The 26,640-nt window shown below is 36.7% G+C and overlaps 1 long non-coding RNA gene across 1 annotated transcript; it reads right to left on the bottom strand.

Annotated features, from left to right (window-relative positions):
* Nucleotides 1-4,300: 4,300 nt before the first annotated feature.
* On the bottom strand, nucleotides 4,301-26,585 carry LOC122648971. Its single transcript, XR_006331152.1, has 5 exons — nucleotides 26,574-26,585; nucleotides 26,053-26,057; nucleotides 25,180-25,190; nucleotides 5,091-5,095; nucleotides 4,301-4,517 (listed from the first exon to the last, which is right to left on the bottom strand). It is a non-coding gene; the product is annotated as an uncharacterized LOC122648971 (long non-coding RNA).
* Between the last annotated feature and the right edge of the window lie 55 nt (nucleotides 26,586-26,640).

Below are 26,640 nucleotides of genomic sequence, written 5' to 3'. Positions count from 1 at the left end.
AAAAAATTTCAAACATTTGCTCTAGTGCCAATTTTCCATCAGTCAAGTTCTAGCTCTGATGCATGTTCCCTGCTTCATAAAAGCTTCCAAAAAAATTTGTAAATTTAACTTGGACAACTTTGGTCCAACCGCTGAAAACACAAAGGTGTTCAAGTTGAGTACATGGTCACCCATATGGTTGAGTTGGGATGTAAAACTTGACAAATGGCTAATCCAAGGAGTGTTTTTTTTTTTTTTTTGAACCTGTGACCTCATGGGAGCCTGCACTATTGGGGCTGTGTTTATGGACAAAATATGGTTTCTTGGTAACAGAAACCAACTGGCTCGGCGAAATGGAGTCAGTTGTGGTTTGCTACTGTGTCAATAGTGAATACCATGGGGATGGAGTGGTTTGGTGGTGACTGATGATGATCTTGATGTGAAAACTTTGAGTGTGCAATCTAATCAATTGTAGGGTATGATGCCTGCAGCTTCATAGAGAAGAATTCGTATGATTTGATTGTTTGTTACAAACAACTTAATCAGTTCGGTTTTTTGGAGCATTTTACTATTGACGATTGGTTATTTGTGTCTCTCTTCTTAGGGCTTAAATTTTAATGGTAACAGATTTTCTATTTTGCATGATATTTGTGCCATTTGGAAGGTATTTTAGTTACCTATGTAGTGAGTGCAAGATCTTGCAATTCTATATTTGGAAAGTTATAACAAATTGTCTAATAGAGTACTAATCTGTTATGGGAGTTTTGCTTTAGAAATTTTAATTTGATTAGGAGTTCTACTTATAGTTTCCGTCTTTAATTACTATTCTTAATGTCTTGGTAAGTGGTTAGCACTTGATGCAGATTTCCAGCCATGTCAGGAGAAGAAAGAGGAGAAATCTGGCCGGCATAGCATAGCCTGTGGTTTGGTCTGGTCCAACTTTGAACCTGTTTTCTAGTTCTTTTCAGACCCTACAGTTCAGTTCTGGTTCACCCAAGTAACAGAAATAATGGGCTCTATTTAGGACTCTATTTTCTTCAATTTATTATTATTGTGCTTCTATTAGTCAGGCCGGGATAGGTTATTAAAACTGCAGTCCTGTTTCCAAGTTGTTTTCCTTATTATGTCAGTTTCCTAGTCGGAGCCCGGCCAACCGACAGATTCCCGAGTTCATCTTACCTTCCATGTGTCATTAGTTAAAAGATCAATGGGCGGGCGGCATCTACAACGTGTAACTCTTTCAAGTGTCCAAGGAGATGGAGACGCATTGCTAATTAACTGGCAAGGATTATCTCCAGAGAAGGGAACCTGGGAGGATGAAGCAACAATTCCCTGAACTTGATCTTGAGGACAAGATCCTTTTTTAAGGGAGGAGTTGTTACGTGCATGCATGTCTCTCTTTTGTCGTTGCAAGGATTATTGTCTCTCTCTCCCATCATCCATATTGCATGGGAATTGTACACGTGGCAGCTGTAGTAGGCAATAGTTGTTAAATGTTGGGAATTCTATGTGGTATAATAGTAGTTATGTGAATAGTTATTATAACTGGAAGTAATGGGTTCAGCTGTGGTAGGCAATAGTAGTTAAATGTTGGGAATTCTATGTGGCATGATAGTAGTTATGTGAAAAGTTATTATAAGTTTATAACTAGAAGTAATGGGTTCAGTTGGGACTCTCTCATCATGAGAAATGTGGTTGAATAGTAGTTATCTTAATAGAAACTGATTTGTACTCTTCAAATAGCTTGTATATTATGAAATATGAAGGTGGACTTGGAAACTCATAATTTATTTCTCTAGATCTTATCTTGAGAAGAGGTCAGTGACCTCCTAATAAGCCAAGACGTCATCGCTTCGTCTGTAAAGCCAATGTATCTCCCTATTTTCTATCTATCTCAATTCCTCTCCTTCCCTTATCTCTTCCCTACCTTTTTTTCTCTATTTTCTCTCCGCTTCCCACTCTTGTACATATTACAGTTCATGTTTCCTTTTCAGTGCAAAATTTGTTGAGCCTTTCCTTTTCTGAGTCCGAGTCTGTCCAGCTGTATTCTGTATAAGTATGTAAGGGGCTACAGCCCTACTCAAGAATTTCGCAATGTAGAAAGCCTTTGGCTGCTAATTCAAGACTCGAGTGTTACTAGAGTGGACTACTATGGATTCAGCAGTTGTCTTTTGCTGTGGTTCAGCAGGTTTATTCAGGTGGATTTCCGATTGTTCTCGCTCTTGTTTATCTATCTTTTCTCCTGCAAACAGGTCAAAATTTCTTAACCTGCGATTTTATGGTTTGTCTATTTGGTTTCAATATCTATTTTGTTCACAAGATTAATAGCTGCATTAATTCCCATTCAGATCTAGTTATTCTTGGTATTGATTCATCTGATGAATCCTAGGTTCGGTCCCTGTTTAAAGTTCAGTTTTCTTAATCAATATCCGGATCCTAGTTCAACTCTACTTTCTAAAATCTGGTTCCTGAACCTACCTTCGATTTCTGTTTTCTGCTTCTACTTTCAGTTTCAGTTTCCAAAATTTCTGAATTTTTTAATTTGAATTACGAATTATAGTTTCTGATTTCTATTTTTTGTTGGGGTTTTGGTAAAATCTGATAAATGCAGGATTCTTCAATATCTTGATATCTGACCTTTGGATCTTCAAACTTTGCTGTATTATTTATTCTTCATGCTAGTAGGCCATTTGATCACAATATTAGCCTATCAGATCTGCCTTGCTTAGTTTTTGGATTCCCCTAAATCTACTTTGGTTCCATCCCTGCAATTATTGTTTTAGACCAGGTTTTCTAAACCCTAAACCTATTAACGTGATCTACTGGGAGAGATCATATCTGCCTCCTATGGAATGTTTTTCCCAATCCTTATTTCCTTTTATTATTGCATGTGTTTATGGAAACCATATTGGTGTAATCCCTCCATTATCACATGTGATATTCTCTTGTATTTGTGCTATTTAAGTAGCACTATCATTGTAAATCAAGCAAGCAATTCAGTATTATCTTCTTCCAATTTTAACAAAACCAGTGCTTAGATCCCCCATTACCGTTGCATTAATAAGAGTTGCTAGCTTGTACTTAGAATCAATTTGGAATTCTTTTTCTCAACAGTAAAAAAGTCTGTTTTGTGTGGGGACATAGGTTCATGTTATTACCTATTCTAACCATTTTATTTTGATTTGAATTGCTTGCCTTTTTGGTTAATAGTTCTTTTCAGTACCCAACTGAGCAAGTATTTCTACCAAAAAAAACTGAGCGAGTATTTATCTGGATTATTATGCTTCTTTGAGTAGACAACTGCTGCTTTTAGCACATTCATGCATATTTTAGTATGGTTTGCTGATTTTTTTTTTTAAAAAAGGATAATTTACATATACCACCCCTGAGGTTTTTCGAAAATATAATTTTACCCCCCAGTTTTGGATAATTCTGCACACCCCCCTGAGGTTTACAAACACTAACAAATACATCCATTCCATCAGTTCATGACTAACACTGTTAAAATCAAGAGGTAAAGCTACAAAAATGCCCTTTCAAGAAAAAAAAAATACCTGCAACTCATCTTCCCCAAATCGTTTAGGGTTTGAAAAAGGGGAAGATCAGTTGCTGGGTATTTTGGGTTGGTGGGGTTGTTAATTTCTTGGTTTTCATGTAACAAAAATTGCCCTTGCAAGAAAAAAAAAACCTGCAACTCATAAACTAGCGTAGTACCAATCAGCGAACTACTAGTACCAGATTCAAATCCAGTAAAACATTGAAGCAATTCATGTAGCAACCAATCAATGAGAACCATTTTAAAAATCAAGAGAAAAAAAAAATTGGAACCAGAAGGCAGGAAGCAGAAGAGGATTTTAAAATGGAACCAGAAGGAAATAAGATAGAAATCTGTTTAAACTACACATTGATTGCTAATGATTTACTAACAAATGCACCCACAATCCCAAACTCTAAACTCAGAAGATGAGAGACCCGAAACCCTAGTCATTTCAACATTACAGCCACAAATGGGCATCTGCAGAAACCCACTAGCGAATTTGCTTCATTAAATGCTGAAATACTTCATTTCAAAACCAATCGAAAAATGCATCAAAAGAAGAAGAACAAAGTACCCAAAATCATCTCCAAATCCCTATTTCTCAAATATCCAGACAACCCATTTATAAAGAACAGAGGAGAAATAAAATAGGCACCAAGAGAAAATTTAGGTAGAAAACAAGACATTTTCATTGCTCATAATTTGCTTCGTAGATACACCAACTAGTTCCAACCCTAAACCTACAAGCTAAGGAACCCAAAACATCAACCATTTCATGAATCAGACGCTGAAAAGGCAGTTTTCGGATCAAAATCTCAGTACTCTTCTGATACTTTCTTATCTCACGAAGCGCCACTGTTCCCGGCCTGAATCGGTGGGGCTTCTTCACTCCTTCGGTTGCTAGGGCAGACTTACGAGCTGCCTTGGTTGCGAGCTGCTTACGGGGAGCTTTTACTCTGATGGATTTTCTTGTTGTTTGTTTCGTTCTCGCCATTTCGATCTCACAATAAAAGGAAAAGAAATTGCAAAGAGCGGGAGAAACCAAGAAAGCTATAAAACATATGCGGGATTTGGCTCCTGTCCTGTCGTGGCGGGAGTTGGAGCGTCCAGCACACACCTACGATCATGCCACCTGGATAGGAGAACATCCAATGGCCAAAATCTGTAGAACCCACTTTAACCCATTTGGCTCCCCTTCGTCCTCTCTCACCCGACCCATTCCAGATTTGAATTTTGAAACCAAATAATGATACCCAGATCCATTACGTGCCTCTTTCATTTTCCCCCTTTCATCTTCCCCTCTTTCTTTTCTCTCTCCATTATCTTCTTGACCTCGCGACCAACCCTAGCAGTGGCGAACGTTGAACCAGGTCAAGAGCTGCAATTTTTAACGGCGTACGACGATGAACATTGAACCCTAGCAACGGCAAATCGAAACAGAGCTCTCACCTCATCTGGTTGAGCAACAAACCTCATCTCCACTGGTTGAGCAAACGGCGGTGAGCGACGAGCGGCGGCGAGTGGCGGCGAAAGGTTCTTCACAGAGGTATTCATTTTCTTCTCTGGACCTGACTTCTTCTGATCATGCTTGAGATCTCCTTCTTCCGTCTATTCTTCTTTCTATTTAATCTTCTTCTTATTTCATCTCTTTTGGTTCCACTCTAGGTGGATATCCTATTTTTCTATGAAGTTTCAACTTGCTTCTTTAATATATCCTTTGATAAATTAGTCCGAAATTTGGTGGTTGATGAGCACATTTATGTGTGAAATTTTAGGGCATAAATTATACATTTTACCACATTGGACAGAGTTACTCGGTGCTTTCTTGTGCTTTTCAGGGTTTAGGTGAATTCTTGTGAAAATGAAGGAGATGATGCTAAGGAGATGTTTTTAAGCTTTTTAAAAGTGTAAATGGATGCATAGCCCATCGAGTCAGCTTCGCAATGGTTCAAACGGCACTTAATTCCGAGTTGAAACGAAGAAGTTATGGCCGTTTTCGTAACGACGCGTGAAAATGGTCTGTAGGGGTTTATTTATAATTATTGACAGTCGAATGGGGACAAAGTGAAGCGGAAGGTCGGATTTTAGGGGCCTTAATGCAATTATCAGAAGTTACTTTACTGTATCCGAAAGATTCCATTTGGAAGGCTCTGGACAGTCCAACTTCAACTTGAGATATCTTGGGCTCTCCAACTTCGAATTGGATGAAATTTGGGTCTATTTTGTGTGATTTTTCGCAAGGAACACAATGATGAGACCTATATAAGCACCCCATGCTCCACGTTTTCTGAAGGACAGAATGGGTATTTTATTTATTCTTGAAGGAATCCTAGTCATCACCCTTACTCTCTCTCTCCTTCAACTTCTCAAGGGCACTTCTGGAACTCTACTTGGGATAGATTTATTTTGAAATATATTTTCTCATCTATGGAAGGTTGAAAAATCAAAGATGCTTTGATTTTATTGCTTGGAGAAGATATCTACAAAGAAAAAGAAGCACAAGTTAGAATTAGAAATTTACTTTTCTAAAAATAGAAGGTCTATGTAAATAATCTTCTCTTCTTCTTCTTTCTATTTTTTTCTTTTTTTCTTAGGATTCAAGGCATTGTAAAAGAGGAAGGAGAAGAGAATATTCTCTTTTCTTAGGGAATATTTCTCATACACTTCCCCCTTCTCTCTTCTCCTCTCTTCCCCTATAAATACCCCTTGCCCTTTGGGTTGTAAGAAGTTAGTTTTTTAGTTCAGTTTTTAATTAATTTTTAGTTCAATTTTAATTCAGTTTTTTAGTGTAATTTTTACTTCATTCACTTAGTGAAATTGTCTCTTCTTTTCCTATTTTTGGCTTAAGTTCTTAGTTTTGATTTCAAGTTCTTAATTTTGATTTCATAAGTCTAGTTTAATGGTTGTAATAGTTTTAGTTTAAAGCTTCCTAGTCTAAGTTCCTATGTTGATGACAAGACATGGAGATTTAAAAGAGGAAGCCATGGTGAGTTTATTTAAGTATTCAAGCACATCAAGGTATCTCATTCTCTAAACCCTTAATCTCATTCTCGCTCTCCTCTATCTCTCTCTATCTTCTTCTTCTTCTCCCTCTATTTCTTTTTTTTTTTTTTATAGGGTTGTGGTTTGTGGATGCACTTTTATTCCCTTATTCCTTTTTATGTGGTTATTATGTGTGGCTGTATTTTTATTCCTTTCAATTTGCGTTAGTCTGATAGGTTAGATGCTCATGTGTTAGGACGTCAATTTAATCCCTTAATTTTGTTAGATGCTTATGAGTTAGGATGCATTAATTTTTATTAATTTAATTAGTTTAATTTAACACTTTAATTTGGTTCACTTTGCATTAATTTTAAGTTAGTTAAATAAAGTGGCGTATATCTCCTCGTGTTCGACCCGTAGCTACGATTGACCCGTACACTTGCGGTTTTATTTTAACTCAAACAAGTTTTTGGCGTCGTTGCCGGGGAGATTATTGACGGATTTTTAAGTAATTCGAAATGCTTTAGTTTCTTCTCTTTCTCCTCTTTCTTTTTTTTTTTAAAAAAAAAATTTGAAAACCTCCTCTTGTTTCTTTTCTGTTTCAATAGTGTGCGCCCAATCTAAAGTCCTTCATATGCCGAAACCCAGCCAATCTTGGTGCCCCTTGATTCGTTGGGTGGTTTGGATTGGCATGTGACTTATCTTTGGAGGTGATCACTGTTGATAACAGGAAAGCGACATAGTGAGAGCGTTGAAAACATAAACGTATAGTAGTCCTCCACCCTACATCAGAATCCATTTGGAGTCGCCCGTAGGTGGCTTGTGAAGACTATACGGGTTCCCTTGCTGTCAACCTATATGGCAACCTTACAGCTTTGGAACCATTGTTTCGATTTCTGAGGGATAGATGCACTACCTACCTTGAGCTCCCTCTTGTTTTTAGTATTTTTTTTTCTAGTATTTTATTTTTCTTTAAATTTTTTTTTATGGGAGACCTCAATTTGGGATAGGTGGTTAATTTAAAATAATGGGAGATACACTTCCTTATAAGACTTTGGGGGAAAGATGGACCTATGCTAAGGCAACCATGATTTTGGAGGAAATGTTTAAACAGGTTAGGGAAGCCAAAAGTAGTGAGATAGAGAACAATTTTGCACCACCCCAGTATAATTTTTCTCCCCAACCCAACTATGGGCTTTCGAAAAATTTTGATTGGTCACATCCCCAGACTATCCATGTTATGGAAGGATGCCCTAATATTTATGTGGGTAGCAATGGTGATGAGAATGTGAGTCCTCAATTTCAATACAATTCTTTTGGCACTTACAATCACGGGTGGAGTGATCATCCCTATTTCTCGTGGGATCAATGGAATAACCAAGATGGACCACCCAATTTTCAATATCATGGTCAGTATGGTCCTCCAATGCCCAACCCTCCATTGAATCTCAATGAGCCACCTCTCCTTGAACCATACCACCAACCCCCTGAATTTCAGAACATGGGTGAGGAGGCCAGACTGAGTGAGCTTGAAAAATATATAGACCTTCTCACAACAAGCCAAAATACCATGGAGAAACAACTCTCTCAACTGATAACCATGGTGCAAGAGGAGGAAACAGGTACATTACCTAGTTAGCTTGAACCGCCCCATCCCCAGTTTAATGATATTGAAACTCTACCACACCAGTTTGAGGTTAATGAGAGTCATTCCCAACAAGCTGCTTTTCATAATGATTTATTTGTTGAGATTGAGTCTCCTCAGGATATTAGTGAAGCGAGGTTTGATGAGCTACCTGGGGAAGTCCACCTTTTGCCTGAAATTTCTGATTTTAGTGAGCCTAGTGAATTTATTGATTTAGAATTAGATTTTCATGATAACATAGAAAGCCAGGAAATTCGATCTCCCCCTCTCTCTTTGGAAAATTTAGATAATTGTCATTTTGAGGATTTCATTGTCCCGTTTGTTGATTTGTCCAAACTTCCTAGGTTTGATGATTTTATTGAGGAGGACAATGTTAGTCAAGATGCGTTTCAAGCATATTTCCATGATCCTTATTTAGCAAACCAAGTTCTGCAAAGAGCGGATAGTTTTATTGCTAGGATTGATTTGAGTAAACCTCCCATTTTTTATGATTATGTTGATGAGGTTATTCATAATCCTTTTTATGCTTATTGTGATCCATTCTTGATTGATTTTTACAATAATGACATGTGTTCTACATTGCAAACGGGAGAGAATGGGAGGATTTATGGCCTGAGTTTTATTGCCTTCATTTTTCACTATCCCATGAGGACAGATTTTTCTATTGGATATTTCTCAGTTGTGCTTAACTTCCGTACTATTTCTCGCTTTACTAAAATTCATAGTCGAGTGTTTTCTGATTCTGAAGCTATTTCTCCATTTACTGGCCATGGATTGAGATTTCTATTGCTGCTCCTAGCACTTTTTGTAGAGCTCATGACTCTTCATGATCCTCTTTGTTGATTATATCTGGTAAGTCCCTTCATCTCCTCCCTTATCCTTATTCTTTCTTTTATGCATGCATTGAGGACACTGCATGAATTAAGTGTGGGGGGGATATTGGGTTTAATTGGTAAATTTTGATTGTGGCAGTAGTTTGGTTATGTGCATACATTTCTTTGATTGCAAAACGAGAGAAAGAGGGAATTAGGTGTCCTAACATACGAAATAATAAAGAAATCCCTTTTCAAAGACTGTAATTAGTTTGTATCCGGTGATGGGGATTGAATTGGAAAATATGAGTACTATTTCATTTGATGGCTAGATTACTCTATGTGTTTTATGGACCCTTTGATCTTTTGGCTAGTAGTTGAGACCAATTTGTTTGTGGCAAGGCAAGGCATGAAAGTGGAAGTGAATGAAAAAAAAAAAAAAAAAAAAAAAAAAAAAAAAAAAAAAAAAAAAAAAAAGGAACAGAAAAGAAAGTGGAATTCCTTGGGACTAGACAGGGCACTATGCCTCATGAAGCAGGGTGACTTGATCGAAATTCCTTGAAAGGAAACTCAAAAAAAAAAAAAAAAAACTCTTGCATCAATGTCTCAATGTCTTATGGATATATGCAAAAAGCGAAGCTACCAAGTATTTGGGTGTCTGGTGTATGCTCCACCATGTCATTCAGGGAACAGTAGTGGAGTAGAAAAAGAGTATGTTGTTAAGAAAGAAAAAAAAGCTTTTGCCTTAATGCCTGAAAAAGAAAGTATGGTAAAAAATACTCAAAGCCTAAGTCTATGGTTCCATTGATATTATGAGTGGTTTACTTGAAGGTGAGTAGTGTGCAGAAAATATAAGGAAATCCCTTAATCTTGATGCATGCTTATTACTTGAATTGATGTGGGGTGATAAAATTCAAGTGTGGGGGAACCTTTGGCTCCTTGATCTTTAGTTGAACACTTTTTGGGATTATGTGCACTGTCCTACTTATGCCATGATTAAAATTTGTAGCATTTATTTATAATTGAATTTTGGGTGTATATTCACTGTAAACACCCACGAGACACAACTCGTCCACTAGGGGTAACCTAGGGGTTTAAAGGCTTGTTGCACATGCTAAGTGCAACCGTGATTCCTACGAAAGTGAGTTAGGATTTTCTGCATTCTAGGTTAGTTTTTGTTTTTGCTTTACTTGAGGACAAGTAACGTTCAAGTGTGGGGGAATCTGATGAGCACATTTATGTATGAAATTTTAGGGCATAAATTATACATTTTACCACATTGGACAGAGTTACTCGGTGCTTTCTTGTGCTTTTCAGGGTTTAGGTGAATTCTTGTGAAAATGAAGGAGATGATGCTAAGGAGATGTTTTTAAGCTTTTTAAAAGTGTAAATGGATGCATAGCCCATCGAGTCAGCTTCGCAATGGTTCAAACGGCACTTAATTCCGAGTTGAAACGAAGAAGTTATTGGCCGTTTGTAACGACGCGTGAAAATGGTCCGTAGGGGTTTATTTATAATTATTGACAGTCGAATGGGGACAAAGTGAAACGGAAGGTCGGATTTTAAGGGCCTTAATGCAATTATCAGAAGTTACTTTACTGTACCCGAAAGATTCCATTTGGAAGGCTTTGGACAGTCCAACTTCAACTTGAGATATCTTGGGCTCTCCAACTCGAATTGGATGAAATTTGGGTCTATTTTGTGTGATTTTTGCAAGGAACACAATGATGAGACCTATATAAGCACCCCATGCTCCACATTTTCTGAAGGACAGAATGGATATTTTATTTATTCTTGAAGGAATCCTAGTCATCACCCTTACTCTCTCTCTCCTTCAACTTCTCAAGGGCACTTCTGGAACTCTACTTGGGATAGATTTATTTTGAAAAATATTTTCTCATCTATGGAAGGTTGAAAAATCAAAGATGCTTTGATTTTATTGCTTGAGAAGATATCTACAAAGAAAAAGAAGCACAAGTTAAATTAGAAATTTACTTTTCTAAAAATAGAAGGTCTATGTAAATAATCTTCTTCTTCTTCTTTCTATTTTTTTCTTTTTTCTTAGGATTCAAGCATTGTAAAAGAGGAAGGAGAAGAGAATATTCTCTTTTCTTAGGGAATATTTCTCATACACTTCCCCCTTCTCTCTTCTCCTCTCTTCCCGTATAAATACCCCTTGCCCTTTAGGTTGTAAGAAGTTAGTTTTTTAGTTCAGTTTTTAATTAATTTTTAGTTCAATTTTAATTCAGTTTTTTAGTGTAATTTTTACTTCATTCACTTAGTGAAATTTTTTCTTCTTTTCCTATTTTTGGCTTAAGTTCTTAGTTTTGATTTCAAGTTCTTAATTTTGATTTCATAAGTCTAGTTTAATGGTTGTAATAGTTTTAGTTTAAAGCTTCCTAGTCTAAGTTCCTATGTTGATGACAAGACATGGAGATTTAGAAGAGGAAGCCATGGTGAGTTTATTTAAGTATTCAAGCACATCAAGGTATCTCATTCTCTAAACCCTTAATCTCATTCTCGCTCTCCTCTATCTCTCTCTATCTTCTTCTTCTTCTCCCTCTATTTCTTTTATTTTTTTTTAATAGGGTTGTGGTTTGTGGATGCACTTTTATTCCCTTATTCCTTTTTATGTGGTTATTATGTGTGGCTATATTTTTATTCCTTTCAATTTGCATTAGTCTGATAGGTTAGATGCTCATGTGTTAGGACGTCAATTTAATCCCTTAATTTTGTTAGATGCTTATGAGTCCTAACACTTTAATTTGGTTCACTTTGCATTACTTTTAAGTTAGTTAAATAAAGTGGGGTATATCTCCTCGTGTTCGACCCGTAGCTACGATTGACCCGTACGCTTGCAGTTTTATTTTAACTCAAACAGTGGTTACACTTCTTTGTTAACATTTTGTCTCTATAAAACCATTGTACCTAATTTATACTGATTTTCCTGTACCTGTGTAAGCACACCATTGCAGATTATCCATTTTATGTGAATAATGCACCATTATTTGTCTCAGCAAGGAGTGTCAGGTGTCTGGTGCCATCTTCCATTCTGTTTTTAGCATTGCAATGGTCTTGGATAAACAAATACATATTGTATGCTCGTGATTTTGAGTATTGGGCCATGGAAAACCTTCTGAGACCTGTTTGCACTACATGCACATCCTTACAGCTCACCTGATTAGAGGGTGTGTTTGGTGTAATCACAACAGCTTAAGAAGAGAGTTATATGCTTCATCCTAAAAGTCTAAATTAGCCTTTGAAGAAGATTGTTCACAACTAGACAGGAAGCATAGAAAGGCAAAGAAGCATTTCCCCAACTGGTCCTTGTATGACAAAAAGTTGTACAAGGTAATTTCATTTAAAGTATAAAAGACAATAAAGGTTAAAAAGAAAAGAAGTGTGACACTAACCTCTCTGTTGTCAACAGAAGGTTCCAATGAAGTTGGTAGCCCCTAATTCAAAATAGGGTAGCAACCTATAACATTTTATTAGAACAGTGTCCCAATTTAATGTCGCATTAGAGGTAGCACCTGCCAAATAAAAAATACAGTTGAATTTCAATGGTCAATTGTAGAGTAGAGGATGTTTACTAAGAAGAATGGGTACATAACAAGTTCTTCTCATCTGTACATTTTAGGGTTTATCTTGACACGTGGGCATAACATATTAATTGTAACCTGTCTTTTTTATTGTATTGCACTCCTATAGTAATGGAGAACTTTCTTCTTTATATGATGCTTGCATTTTTATCAGATTTTGTTAGTTACAATATTGCAGTTTTTTTATTGTGTACATTAGTTAAAGATGAGCAATGTGAATGCTGAAGATCTTTAGAATGTCCCTAAGGTGGGCATGATTTTTAAAATAGACGAAGAGGCGTATCTCTTTTATGGGGGAAGGATGGGTTTCAATATCAGGAAAGAATATGGACAACAGAGCAAGTCAAACAAGTCAATAATAACTTCGAAGAGGTTTGCTTGTAGTAAACAAGGATTGAAGAAAATTGACTTACAAGTGTCAAAAACAAAAAATCCTCGAGCAAAAAAAAGAACCAATTGTCATGCACAGATGGAAATTAAAATAATGGATAATTGACAATATTGGTGTCATGATTTTATTGAAGAACATAATCATGATCTTCACACTCCGGCTACCTCGTACATGATGAGGTCACAAAGGAAAATTTCAGAGACACATGCTTCTGGGATTGATTTGGCTGATGATTCAGGTCTTAGACCCAAAGCGATATTTGATTACATGGGTAGATAGGCAGGTGACATAGAAAACCTTGGGCACACCAAACAAGACCAAAAGAATTATCTCCGGACCAAACGGCAACGAGACTTAGTTTACGGTGAAGCTGCGAGTTTGTTAAGGTACTTTGAGAAACAAACCAGGGCAAATTCTTCTTTCGTATACTCATTGCAGTTGGATAGCGATGAAAAGATTGCAAATATATTTTGGACTGATCCAAGGATGATTATAGACTATGCATTGTTTGGTGATGTGGTTACGTTTGACACTACATTTGGCACTAACAAAGAATATAGGCCATTTGGTGTGTTTGCTGGATTCAATCATCACAGGGGAGTTGTAATTTTTGGTGCTGCATTATTGTATGATGAGGCTGCTGATTCATTCAATTGGTTGTTCAAGACATTCCTTGAAACACATGGGAATAAAAAAACCCATAACAATTTTTACCGATCAGGATGTTGCAATAGCCAAGGCAATCCAAGAAGTGTTGTCTAAGACATGGCATGGATTGCGTACGTGGCACATTATGCGGAATGGAATCAAGCACCTAGGTCATTTGATGAGGGATGGTTCAAGGTTTTAAGTGATTTTAAGGTATGTATGTTTCAGTACAATGATGAAGTAGAATTTGAAAAGCCATGGGAGAAGTTGCGTATTGATTATGAAATGAATGATGGATCATGGTTAAGTCGGATCTATGGGCTAAGACATCAATGGGCTAATTGCTATATGAATAAGACCTTCATCATAAGTATAAGGAGTATGTAGGGGTGTCAATAAAGCCCGCTCGGCCCGAACCCGCCCGAACCCGCCCTGAGCTCGGCCCGGACCCGACCCTGATTTTTCAACCCGAAGGGCGGGTTAGGGTTTAGAAATAGCTTGACCCTGGCAAGGTCGGGTAGGGTCGGGCTCGGGTTTAGGCCTCGGGTTGAGTCCGGCCCGTCCCGACCCGACCCTGAATTGTTTATAAGTTTATATATATACTTTCATATATACAATATATAGATATATAGATATTTATAAATATTATATTCTTCTTTATACTAACAAAAAATAATAAAAAAAAAACTCAAAACCCTTCGAAACCTAAAAGCGATTCACATTTCGCTCTTTCCCTTCTTTTGCACCTGTTTCAGTTCTGTGTTCTTCCCCATTTAACCATGGAAGTAGAAAGAGTAAATCTTCATAAGAAAAGGAAGTGTGACTGGTCATTGCTTCACAAAGATCTTTTCGATTTAATTCTGGAGAGGTTAGGTCTTGCCGATCTGATTCAAGTCAGCTGCGTTTGCAGTTCCTGGAGATCGATTTGCCTCCTTTCCATCTCTGGCTGGTACTGCAAAAACAGGGGTGGTGGGCGTTTTCGCTGGGAATCGACAGTGGTTATTTTTTTTTAAGTCAAATGGGTGGGTTGTATTAACAGATGAATAGCTATTTGTTTGAGGAATCAATGGAAAAATTTTCCAAAATATCCAAAACGTATCTGTAAGAGGTGAATGATCTGCTTGAGATCGAGAATTTTGAATGCCTTTTCCAACCCTTTGGCATCATTTGTTGCCTACCACTTGTGTTATAGTTTATGCTGATTCTTAACAGTTTTTAGATAGCTAAATATATTGTATGAAAGGGATAGTGAAAATTATTCTGGTTACCTGATAAGGAAAATCATTCTGGTTCTGTAGTCTTTGAAACCTCAAAATTTAGCTCTAGATCAAGTGATCAAGATATTTTCTGAAGTGGCTCACCAACTGAATGCATACATATAAATATAGAGTCCTGGTAATGTTCATGAAGCTCATAACCTACACAGTTTTGATTATTGAATAAGATTGGCTTTGCCTTCTTCTAATTCTGTGTGATTCAGAATATTGTTGTGAGATGCTGAGGATCAGTGGGATTCCAATCTAGTTCCAGGAGAGATGCTTGGTCTATATTCTTTTACTTCTCTTCCATTCTTCTTCATTCTGTTCACCATCAAATCTGGTCAGTGTTTTGTTTTCTATTCTCTTCTTGTGAATACCCTACTTGTTGCAATTTCAATTTCTTCATTGATTGCATCTGTGATTCCAAGTCTGATTTCCAGTTCTACTCTATTTTAAAATCAGATTTGATTTTCTGTTTCAAATTACTATCTTCATATTATTTGCTGAAAACTGTTGGTGTTTTTGATGCACTTTTGATTACTGTTTGAACCCATTAAGATCTGCTATTAGTAGTCAATTCTAGAATTCTATTTTAAAGAATCCTATCCCTAATATTTTTATTATGAATTTTTATAGATGTATGTGAATTATTTTATTTAAATTTACAAGTCCCTCTCTCCCTTTCTCTTCTTCCCCTCTTATTCTTCTTCTTTAAAGAATTTCTCAGGTTTTTTTTAGATATATTCTTTGATATATATCAATCAAGGTCAAAACAGGGTCAAGACAGGGTCAATCAGGGCCAACCCGACCCTGCCCGACCCTATTAGGGTCTGGTCGGGCCGGGCCGGGTTAGGGAAAACCCTGACAGGGTCGGGTCAGGGTCAGGGTTTAGGTTAAGGGCTCTAGGGTCAGGGTCAGGGTTTAGGCAGGCCCGGCCCAACCCGACCCATTGACACCCCTAGGAGTATGCAACTCAGTGAAAGTTTAAATGGGAGTTTAAAGAACTATCTAAGATCCAGTTTGGACATTCCGTAATTTTTTAAACATTTTGAAAGGGTGGTAAATGACAAACATCACAATGAGATCAAAGCAGAATATGAGGCAAGAAATAAAATTACAAGGCCAAGGCAGTATAGTCATCCACTACTTAGACAAGCAGCAGAAGTTTACACTCCTAAAATTTTTTATGTATTCCAAAAGGAGTTCAATGTGATTGGAGATTGCTACATTAAACTGAGCAATGAGAGTAGTGTCCGTCGTGAGTATGTAATTGTAGTGGCTGGTGTAGTTGAAGAATTTCATGTCGTCATGTCGTATGTAACCCATTTGAGCCTATGATTGTTTACAATTGTAGGAAATCTGAGACATATGACATTCTATGTTGCCATGCTATCAAAATTTTAGATAGAATAGATATCAAGATGATTCCTGAATCATATGTTTTGAGGAGATGGACTAGGACAGTAATGAATATTGAGGTGAAAGATAATGAAGTGAAAATAGTTGAGGAAGATATTCATCTGGATTATACATAGTGCTATAGTATTCTTGGCCCTTTGTATGTTAAATTAGTTTCGTAAGCATTGACTTCAGCTGAGGGATACACTTTGGCTCACAAAAATACCCATGAGTTGAGTAAACAACTTCAAAATCTTCAGTGCAATGAGGGGGATCTAGATGAAAGTGGTGAGAGTCACATTGGACAATTAGAGAACAAAGGACTGAAAAAGAAAGAGAAAAGCCACTGTGAAAAAAGAATGAAGTCTAGGGTTGAAATGCAGAAGACTACAAAGAAAAAAGTGAACACTCCTAATTCCCATTCCCAAGGTGCTCATCAAAGTCAAGCAAATGCAACTTCCTATCCAGTGGGACTGGCTCCATCTTGGAATGGTTTGGAGACCACATCTTGTTTTGCGACACCATTCATAGTATAATATATGAAATAAAATAACATTTCTTTATACATGTTTCTATCTTTCCCATCTTAATTACATTATTACATTTTTTTGTGCAGGGACATATTGGTTATTCACAACCTTCGATGTACTCCTCTCAAGGCTCAACATCAGTGCTCCATCATGCTCCAAGCGAAGAAGAAAATGGAACATAAAGTTTTGTAGATATGTTGCAAGTTTTCCTTAGAATTTGAATTCATATCTTAACAATATGAGTTTATATATTATCTAAATTGAGTGTAATGTCTAATGAAATGCAGGAAGGGAATTAGTGGAATGTGAAGTTGGCAAGGGGAATCTAAAGTTTATATATTATCTAAATTGGGTATATTGCTTAACAGGTTTACTTTCCTCCCCCCCCCCCCCCCTCCTTTTATTTTTTGTTGAATCTAGAATGCATTAGATAGTAAATAGAAAGATAGGAATTTATAAATCATGTCTTCAATGCATTCATTAATCATAACTTTGAGTTTTATGATAGTTGCTTTTATAATTGAACTAACTCTAGCATTTAATTCCAAGTTAAAAACATGTCAAAGAAATGGAATGTCAAAAGGGATGAAAAAATTAAAGAGAAACTTGGTTCCAAGAGATTAGGTGCAAGGACATCCAGCTGTTTCATGGATGGTTAAACATGGTTTTCAGATTTCTGGATGGTTACAAAATTGTTCTCTTTATCAGTTTAGCATTGTTACAAAATTGTTCTCTTTTCAGATGTAACAACTTAAGGTCTCTGAAACAGTAACTGTATTTTGATTTATCATTCAATATCCCATCTAGTTTTTTGATTTTGATTCCTAGTTCCGAATGTGAGCTTGATTATTCTGTTTAAGCCATGTTGATATTATTTTTTTAATTAATATGTTAGACCCATTAGAATCTTGTTCAGTGACAAAGCTGTCTAGAAACTATCATTGGATTGGAGATTCCACAAGAGCAGAGATTAGATTTTCATTAGGGAATGCCCTTTTGGTGTATGTTGGTCTATCAGACTTGAGAATCAGTAGGAGTAAACTTAAGTCCATTGGAAGAGGAGATTCCACAGGAGCAGAGGTCTTATTGTTTATTTTATTGGCTGGATGTTTTTAGTACCGAAGGCTTGTGGTAGGAGGATTGGCCAATATTATTCAACATAAGAATAGGGGCAAATGGCTTATGAAGGTTGTCAGATTTCGGTCATATTATCTTTTTATCTACCATTAAAAGGATAAAATCCAGCTCAACTTTTAAAGGATTTTGATCTGTGGATTTTGAGCACTCTTTGGCACAAATTTTCTTGGTGGAAGCGGTTATGGTTTGGGGTTGGAGTTGATGTATATGATAATTTAGCTTTAATTGAAAAGGTTTGATAAGTGGCAGTTTTCAAGAAGATAGTAACGGACAATGAGATAAGGGTTAAGGGTGGAAATAGTAATGGTTTGTCTAGGTTGTTATAGGCTTATAGCTTGAATCTATAGCATGGTTAGAGCTTCTCACCTGCTAAGAAATGCTTGAGGTCTGATCTGAAAGTTAGAATAAAGTTTCAAAACAATGACTAAAAGGTTAATAGGCCTTTGCTTCTATGGCTGACTTTTCCCATACGTGAAATTTAGGATTACATCCTCAGGGGTGTTTTCAACTTCAGGTGTAATACCAAGGCTTAACAGCTGTAGAGCCTTTTGTTCCTGGTTCATTTTTTGTTTTATCTTTTCTTTGACTTTGTACTTACATGCATGGGTTGCTGATGGGATTTCTTTATATGATGACATTAATCTTACATGCATTTCTGATGCTACCTTGCTGATGTCCAATGTGGAAGGAGGGAAAGGAGGTAGCAATGATGGCACCGAAACATAGGAGATGAGCATACAATATCCAATGACAAAAAGGACCTTATCATGCTGCAATAGCAATATTGACATCACCTCTGCCCCCAACCTGCTGTTTTTCTTGCTTAAACAAGTCTAGAGAACAAAACCTGGTCTAGGAATGTCAAGTTTACACACACTTACACACCAATGTCCAAATACAAAGTCACTTATCATTCAGATGATTAGTTGATTACAATTACAAAACTACATTGTCCTTATACATGCTAGGGTGAGAATTGCAACATAATGACTACATTGTCTTTATACATGCTATAAGAGAAAATGAAATATAGATATAAGATTTTGCCACATTGTTAATCTTCCCACCAAACCAAGGACATCTGTCAGTATTGGTTAACTATTTGTTTATGTCCACTCCTTTTAGAAGATCAAGGACATCCGTCAATGCTTTAAGTTGTCCACGCACGTATCCTTCAACAAATTCAGTGGATTTTCTTTGCTTTGATTCTGTAGCCAAGTCTACAGTCCTCCCAATGTGAGATGAACTTCCCGTATCTTCTGTTGAAAAGGTAGGGCCCCCATCCTCTGCCAACGAGTTGTGTTCAATCCACTTGAATATTCCACATCCATGGTTGTCATCCTGTATGCAAGTTAAACAAACTTATTCCAAAAACAATATATATATATATATATATAGACTAATCATTACAAATGAACCACAAATAATATTCACAATTGGTTTCATGATCTTACCCACATCGATGTTGGGCAGCACCAAAACGATCGCTTCTTTGAGTACCTTACCTTGCATTGTCCTTTACCACATGTACACATGAGCAGATGTTCCACCCACATGACAAATCCATGGATGAAGCACTTGTAATAATTTCATCCATTATTCTTGGGTGTACTTGCCATTGCTATGAAGCAATGACTTGTACAATCCTCGCATACAGCCATAGGATCCTAATCACTATCTCCACCCATCTAATTTAAGAAAATTGCAAAATACATTCAAATTGATCATGCTTTTTGATCATTACATCTAGAAGGAATACAACAGTTCACGAACTAATCATTCAGAGAACAAAGAATAATGGGTTTAAAATGACTAAAGATACCTTGCAGCCAAAAACAGAGCAAGAAAATGAGATGGGTATGAAATCAGAGTTGAAACAAAAAGTTCACTGGTAGGGACTATGAGGAGAGGTGAACAAAGATTATGGGTAACATTTCAAGCTAAATAAAACATGATTGGAAGATAAATAAAGAGTTGCAGGTTGCCGAAAACTGGCCAAAAAATAGTGCATCAGCTGGGGATGGAAATAAGACTGACCTCATCGATGGCAATTGAAGAAAGCTCTATAGAACTATTAACAAGCTTCTAGAACATGAACAGAAATAAAAATCAAGTTACAAAACCAAAAACTAGAAACTGGACTACTAAGCTGCTGCTACCGGAAAAATCTTCTACAAGGCTACTACTGATGTACAACCAAATAGGCCCTACAAACAATTAATCTTCTACAAGGCAGTATCAGAAATGCATGTAAGATACCCAATTATATGCCAAGTACAACAGTTCTAATTACAATCGAGATCAATAGTACAACAGCCAATAGTAATTCACAACAACACTACTATATTACAAAATTACATGGCGATGGAATTACCAGATTGGAGGCATGAAGCATGAAGCATGAACCATGAGTGATTTAGGTACAGCGGTTTTACACAGAGAAAATGTTACCAAGAAGTATAACCATCAAATTTCTGACTAATTTATCAAAGAAGCAAGTTGAAACTTCACAGAAAAACAGGGTATCCAACTAGAGTGGAACCAAAAGAGATGAAATAAGACGAAGATTAAATAGAAAGAAGAATAGACGGAAGAAAGAGATCTCAAGCTTGATCAGAAGAAGTCAGGTCCAGAGAAGAAAATGGAATACCTTTGTGAAGAACCTTTCGCCGCCACTCGCAACCGCTCGCCGCTCGTTGCCGTTTACTCAACCAATGGAGATGAGGTTTGTCGCTCTGGAATAGGATTTGTCGCTCTGTAATAGGGTTTGTCACTCAACGAGATGAGGTGAGAGCTCTGTTTCGATTTGCCGCTGCTAGGGTTCGATGTTCGTTGCCGTACGCCATTAAAAATGGCAGCTCTTGACTTGGTTCGACGTTCGCCACTGCTAGGGTTCGTCGCGAGGTCAAGAAGATAATGGAGAGAGAAAAGAAAGGGGGAGGGGGGGAAATGAAAGAGGAACGTAATGGATTTGGATTTCATTATTTGGTTTCAAAATCCAAATCGGGAACGGGTCGGTGAGAGAGGACAAAGGGGAGCCAAATGGGTTAAAGTGGGTGCTACTGATTTTGGCCGTTGGATGTTCTCCTATCCAGGTGGCATGATAGTAGGTGGGTGCTAGACGCTCCAGCTCCTGCCACGGGAGGACTGTGAGCGATGTGGTTTGTCAGCACTCAAATCACAGTTGTTGCATCTCTAACAAAACCTTTGTTGGAAGATCTCAGATCGTGAAAGAAAAGAGAAAATGAGAGGAAAAAGTAAAAAAACTGAAAAATTGAAATCCAAAAGTGGAAAAAAAAAAAATTAATCTCAAAACTGACCATTGGATCAATCACATACACATGTCAACCATCTAAATGGAGCTGATAAAAAAATCCTTGGGCAAAGGAAGGGGTATTTAGGGAAAACCCATCAAATATATTTAGGACATTTCCAAAGGAAAGGATGCTAGTTTGTTTAAGTGGGGCAATGTTGTAAACATCAAATATTTTTTTGGTTAACAAGAAAGAGTTAGGAAAGAGCCTTCTATGGGGGCACTCCAAGGTTGTGTTTGGTTAAAAGTGTCAGATGAGTCAGATTCTTAAATTGGATCAGCTTCTTAAGAATCTGGCTCATGTGGCTTTGGATTCGAATAAAAAACCTGTTTGGTTACCCTGGGTCTGTCAGGTGGAATCCAAACTGTCAGGTGGAATCCTTCTGTTTGGTTACCCTGAGTCTATCAGTTAGATTCTATTTGAATTTTGTTTGAAAAAATATTTTAACCTTGTTTTGTTATACAACATATCCATACATTTAAAAAAGAAAGCACGGGCATTTTTAAACAACAGAGATCTCTACATATAGTAAAAAAATCCATATCCATTTAATTTAAGTACATACATATAAAATTTTTGTCCAATTTCAAAGATGCCATTAAATTTGGGTTCTTGTATAGATTGGTGTCATAACTGACTATACTATGAACAGTTGAATAAAAAGGGTCTTAGTGGATTTGAACCACCATCCTTGAAACATGCTCATGTTCCAAGTGCTCTACCAATTTGAACTAAAGACCCATCAAGTGGAGCTTGGACTTTAATCAACAATAAATAGAACCACTAACTAAGAGGACATGACATTCTAAGACTGATAGTATATTACTTAATCATATTTGATAACTAAAGTTGTTGTGTTCTTCTTGCTGGACAGTAATAACAAGTCAAGAAGGGAGGGAGAGCATATTGAAGCTGGCTGAGAGCATGCTTCCTTGTTGCAAAATTTATGCTGTCATTTTTATAAAAAAAAATAACTTGGGACTAGTTTTGCTGCAAGTTTACATAGGGAGGCCTTCCTTATGGTCCTAATGCCTGTTGTGTGGCAGATCAATCCAAAATTTAGGGGCAGGTAGGGCTAGAGAAAGATGGTTGCTGCTAGTTTTTTTAAAAAACTTGGGACTGATTTTGCTACAAATTTACCCAGGTCATCTGGTCATATTTCAAGTTTTAGGCTTAATGGAGGTTGTGTAGCAGATCAGTCCAAAGATTTTATTTTATTTTTTGATAAAAAAGATAGAGCAACAACAACCCTGCTATGGAATACCACCAAAATCTTCATCTTAGCAGACAATACAGAAACTAAAGCTAAGCCTAAAATAAGTTCAATAAATTTCCATACAAAATGACTTGAAAATAGTAAAAACTAAACCTTATTGGGAGATCAAAATGGCTTCAAATTGGTAATTGAACATAAAAAATCCCATACAAAGAAACAAAGACTAGGAACATGGGCTCTAAGCATATTCAAGGAAGCCACACAAGTGCCAAACAAATTACACTATAAAGTAGTAAATCAGTGAGCAAGCTGATATAAATTAAGCAAGCAATTCTTAGTTTCACCATCACACTGCAACTTGTTACTATGTATACTATAAAGTAGTAAACCAGTGACCAAATCAATATAAAACAGAAACATAAAACTAATTTGAGCTGATGTCAAGAGTGAACCTCTGTTTCAGACCATAATATAATTCTTAATCTCTTCCCCACTAGGTTTCCATCATCATACCTTCCACCCTAAGCAAAAAAACAAACACAGAAATTCCCTTTTTCAGCTTTTCATCTTCCAGTAGAGTTCTCACTAGCCAGAACCCATTAGCAGGTTAGAAATCTCATATATTTTTCAAAAAAATTGTCAAAGCAGATCAAAACCCACTTCCCAAAATGCTGAATCTGAAATGGGTTTTCAAGTTTGCCTTCTTTTTTCAATTCTCTGTTTTATTCCCAGAAACCTGACTCAAACAGTTGCACAAACCCCAGTTTGTTCAGAGACAGACAAAACTGTACTACTTCAATTCAAAGGCAAGATTTTGAAGGACACAACAGAGATTCTCTCTTCATGGATTGGTAAAGTTTGCTTTGGAGGAGATTGGGAGGGCATTAAGTGTAACCCTACAGGGAGGGTGATTGGTTTGGACCTCAGCACCATAGGATTATGTTTCTAGCTAAGTTTGTTAGTTTCCTTTTCTTATGGTAATTAGGCTTGATTTTAGTTTCCTATTATGGTTTGGTCTTAGGCTTAGATAGCTAAGAGTCCAATTTATATTATAATTCTGTTTTTGGGTTTATATAAATATAAACAGTAGTGATGGTACGATAGTATTTATTATCTATAGTCTAGCCCTTTCTTCTCCATCGACTCCTATCTTCTTCTTCCTCTCTTCTCTGTCACTCTTGTTCTCTACTGGTTTTCTAAGGTTCTTGTATTCTCACAGTAATGAAAGAAATAGGAGTCCCAAGTAGATATATCAACTTACATGAATTAACTTCATGCATTAATAATTGATGAGTTAGTTAAGATGGGAGGGGATACTTGGTGTATTTTGCTATAATATGGTTATGACTAATGAGACCATAAAAGACCTAGTTTGGCACTGGGGGGTTTCAAAAGGTAGCCTTCTCTTTTTCTCCTCCTTCCTCCTTCCTCCTTCCTCCTTTTAAATATATACATGAAAGTTGATTGTAGGCAAAAGTGAAGAACATGAGAAGCCCAAAGAAAACATTTTATATATCTTAGTTTAATTACCCATAAAGTGAAAACATGGATACGGTGTTGCCGATAGAACTCATAGAAGTGCAACAACATAGATAAAGAAGAGAGGTCAGGTACTTCAGAGTGCTGACACCCTGTGTGATCGACTGGACATAGCATGGCTACAACACCAGCAATTCTTTATGGAATAGAATGTTAAGCAACGAATAGAAAAAGAAAGCAAAAAATTTGATATGCAAAATCTGTCACTGAGATGGGATGTTGAGATAAATGAGTGGCAAGAATAGAAGATTAGAACAAAAACTTTGATATAGGATGGTAACAAATATTCGGTCAAATATCAGATTTGCAAAGAAAAGCTAAATAAATAAGGACAATTCTAACAAATGGGGTGGGGAAAAGAAGTAGATAAACAAAAGAAATCACATCTGGAGTCTTTAAGCAAAAACAAATAGAACTTGTCAAGAAAACAACACATTAAAACTTGAGCATATTTTAAAAGAAAAAGAAAAACATTACATTCATTATAAAAATTTAAAGTAAATGTATCCCCAGTTTGAATAATGGATATGGTACGAATTTCTGGCATTCAAAGGACGAGCCAAAGACCAAAAAAAACTTGGGTGGCAATTAGGGGGAAGAGCCACAGTGCTTAGTTTGAGGTAATTGGGAAAGGAATCAAAGTGCTTAAAAGACATGAACCTAAACTGTTGTTGCATTTGATATCTCTATGCGTCTTTCACAAACGTACATGAAAGATCAACAGAGAATCCAGGATACAAAATGAACTCATGCAGAATCACAATACCATGTTAAATAGTTAGGCCCCTTTTTAGATTCTCTATGTCAAAACCACAAAATTTCATTATTCAAAGTTAAAATTACAATAAAGGACATGAACCTAATTCTCTCTGTATTAGTTCCAACCAAGGTCTAGAAATTCATTTATCCTTACCATTGTTTCAGAAAGCAAAAGTGTCAGCTACAAACATGGAAACTTTGATTAAGTAATGAAACACCCATTCCTTGGACAGAAATTCATCATAGGCGAGTTTGTAATTACTGTCAGAATCATCACTCAATCGAATCAACATAAGGTGGTTCACTTAATTTCCTGGAATCCGATTTTCAAAAAGTATTTAAAAATAAATATACAGAACACAACAAAATGCAGAGTCAACTTTTTAATTTCCTCAATACTTTTGATGAGAGAACCTCCGGATACAACCACAGTGAAAGCCCCTCTCTCTCACGAATTTCTCTGATAAATCTTAGGCATACTTAGCGAGAGAGACCGAGGGATCAACCTTTGTATCAAAGACATGCACCTCCGATTTACCTTTGGCGATCACCATTTCCACCTTGACAGACGAGTACACCTTTCTATTGAAAGGGTTGGGGTTTAAGGTCGTCGAGGAAACGGTATTCGAACTAAACAAGCAAGGAAAAGTTCTTGTTGGAACCAACCTTGGGACTGAGAGAACGATAAGAGTAGGTCGACGAAAGCATGAAAAAGGAGTGGAAAATACACGAAGAGAAGATGGGTTCATGGACTCCAATGGAGTCGAATTGATTTGCAACCAGGCTGGAGAAGAAAACGAGATGGTTGAAAAACCTTAGCAATCGACTTGATGTTTAATCCCGATTTTTTGAATTCACTAGAATCCATCCTATATATATGAAGGCGCAAAAACCTAGACTCGTTTTAGCTTATAAATTCTAAAAATTACACCACAGAGAGTTTGATTCTTGTGGATTCTTGTGGATTCTTATAATCCAACACGGAACCGTGTTCCGAGAAACCAAACACACGAAAAATTACGAAATCCAAATTCTTAAGAATTCGACTCCTCAAAATCTTTCAACTTTATATGTAATTTTTAGAATCCACAAGAATTCATCCCCTATTCCAAAACGAGTGTAAACTCTCATATAGATATAGGATGGATTCTAATGTACTTAAAAAATCGGTATTAAACATCAAGGGTGTCTTTCAAAGGGAGCAAGCAGGTGTTGAACAAAATTATAAACATGTCCAATTAAAATGAATTCTTAATTTTAAAATCCTTACATTACTTTTCCACATTTAAAGCATTTCATGAACAATGACTTCTGTTTACAAAGTTTTGGTGTTTTTGAAAAAGAACATTACCACTCATGAAATGCTCGTTGAAATGCTAAAAAAGAACGCAAAGAATCTAAATCAAGAATGTATTTTAATGGTCTACGTATCCAAACAATGTTCTCGTTCTTAGGTAAAAACCACGATAAATAAGGTTTCTCAAAACTTTCCATCAGGGTTTTAAAATACAGAATCGGAACGTAAGGAATCCCATCAGGGTTTCAAATGCTTAACGAAGTCAGTGAATCGATTTGGAAAAAAATTAAACATAGAATCGATCCAAAGAATATTCCTACGATTTTTATGTTCTATCAGGGAAAAAAAAAAAAAAAAAAAAAGGCCTTACCGTATCATCAGGATCTGTGACTCCGGATTCCTGATCCGATCAGCCGATTCTTTAAACGCTGCTTCCATGAGATTGTTTAGGAAGCGATACTAGAAAACAGAGTCACCTGATAAAACCAAACAAAGCCCCAACCTGACCATCCCAAAAAACCCCAAACACTGAAGAAATTCGAGATTCATCAAATCCATCAAAAGGGGGGAGGAGGGAAGAAAAAGGAGAAGGAA

The sequence above is a fragment of the Telopea speciosissima genome, chromosome 1, assembly GCF_018873765.1.
Source record: "Telopea speciosissima isolate NSW1024214 ecotype Mountain lineage chromosome 1, Tspe_v1, whole genome shotgun sequence".
Lineage (NCBI taxonomy): Eukaryota > Viridiplantae > Streptophyta > Magnoliopsida > Proteales > Proteaceae > Telopea > Telopea speciosissima.
Note: the sequence above shows the minus strand (reverse complement) of the source record. Positions and strands in the feature narration are given on the sequence as shown.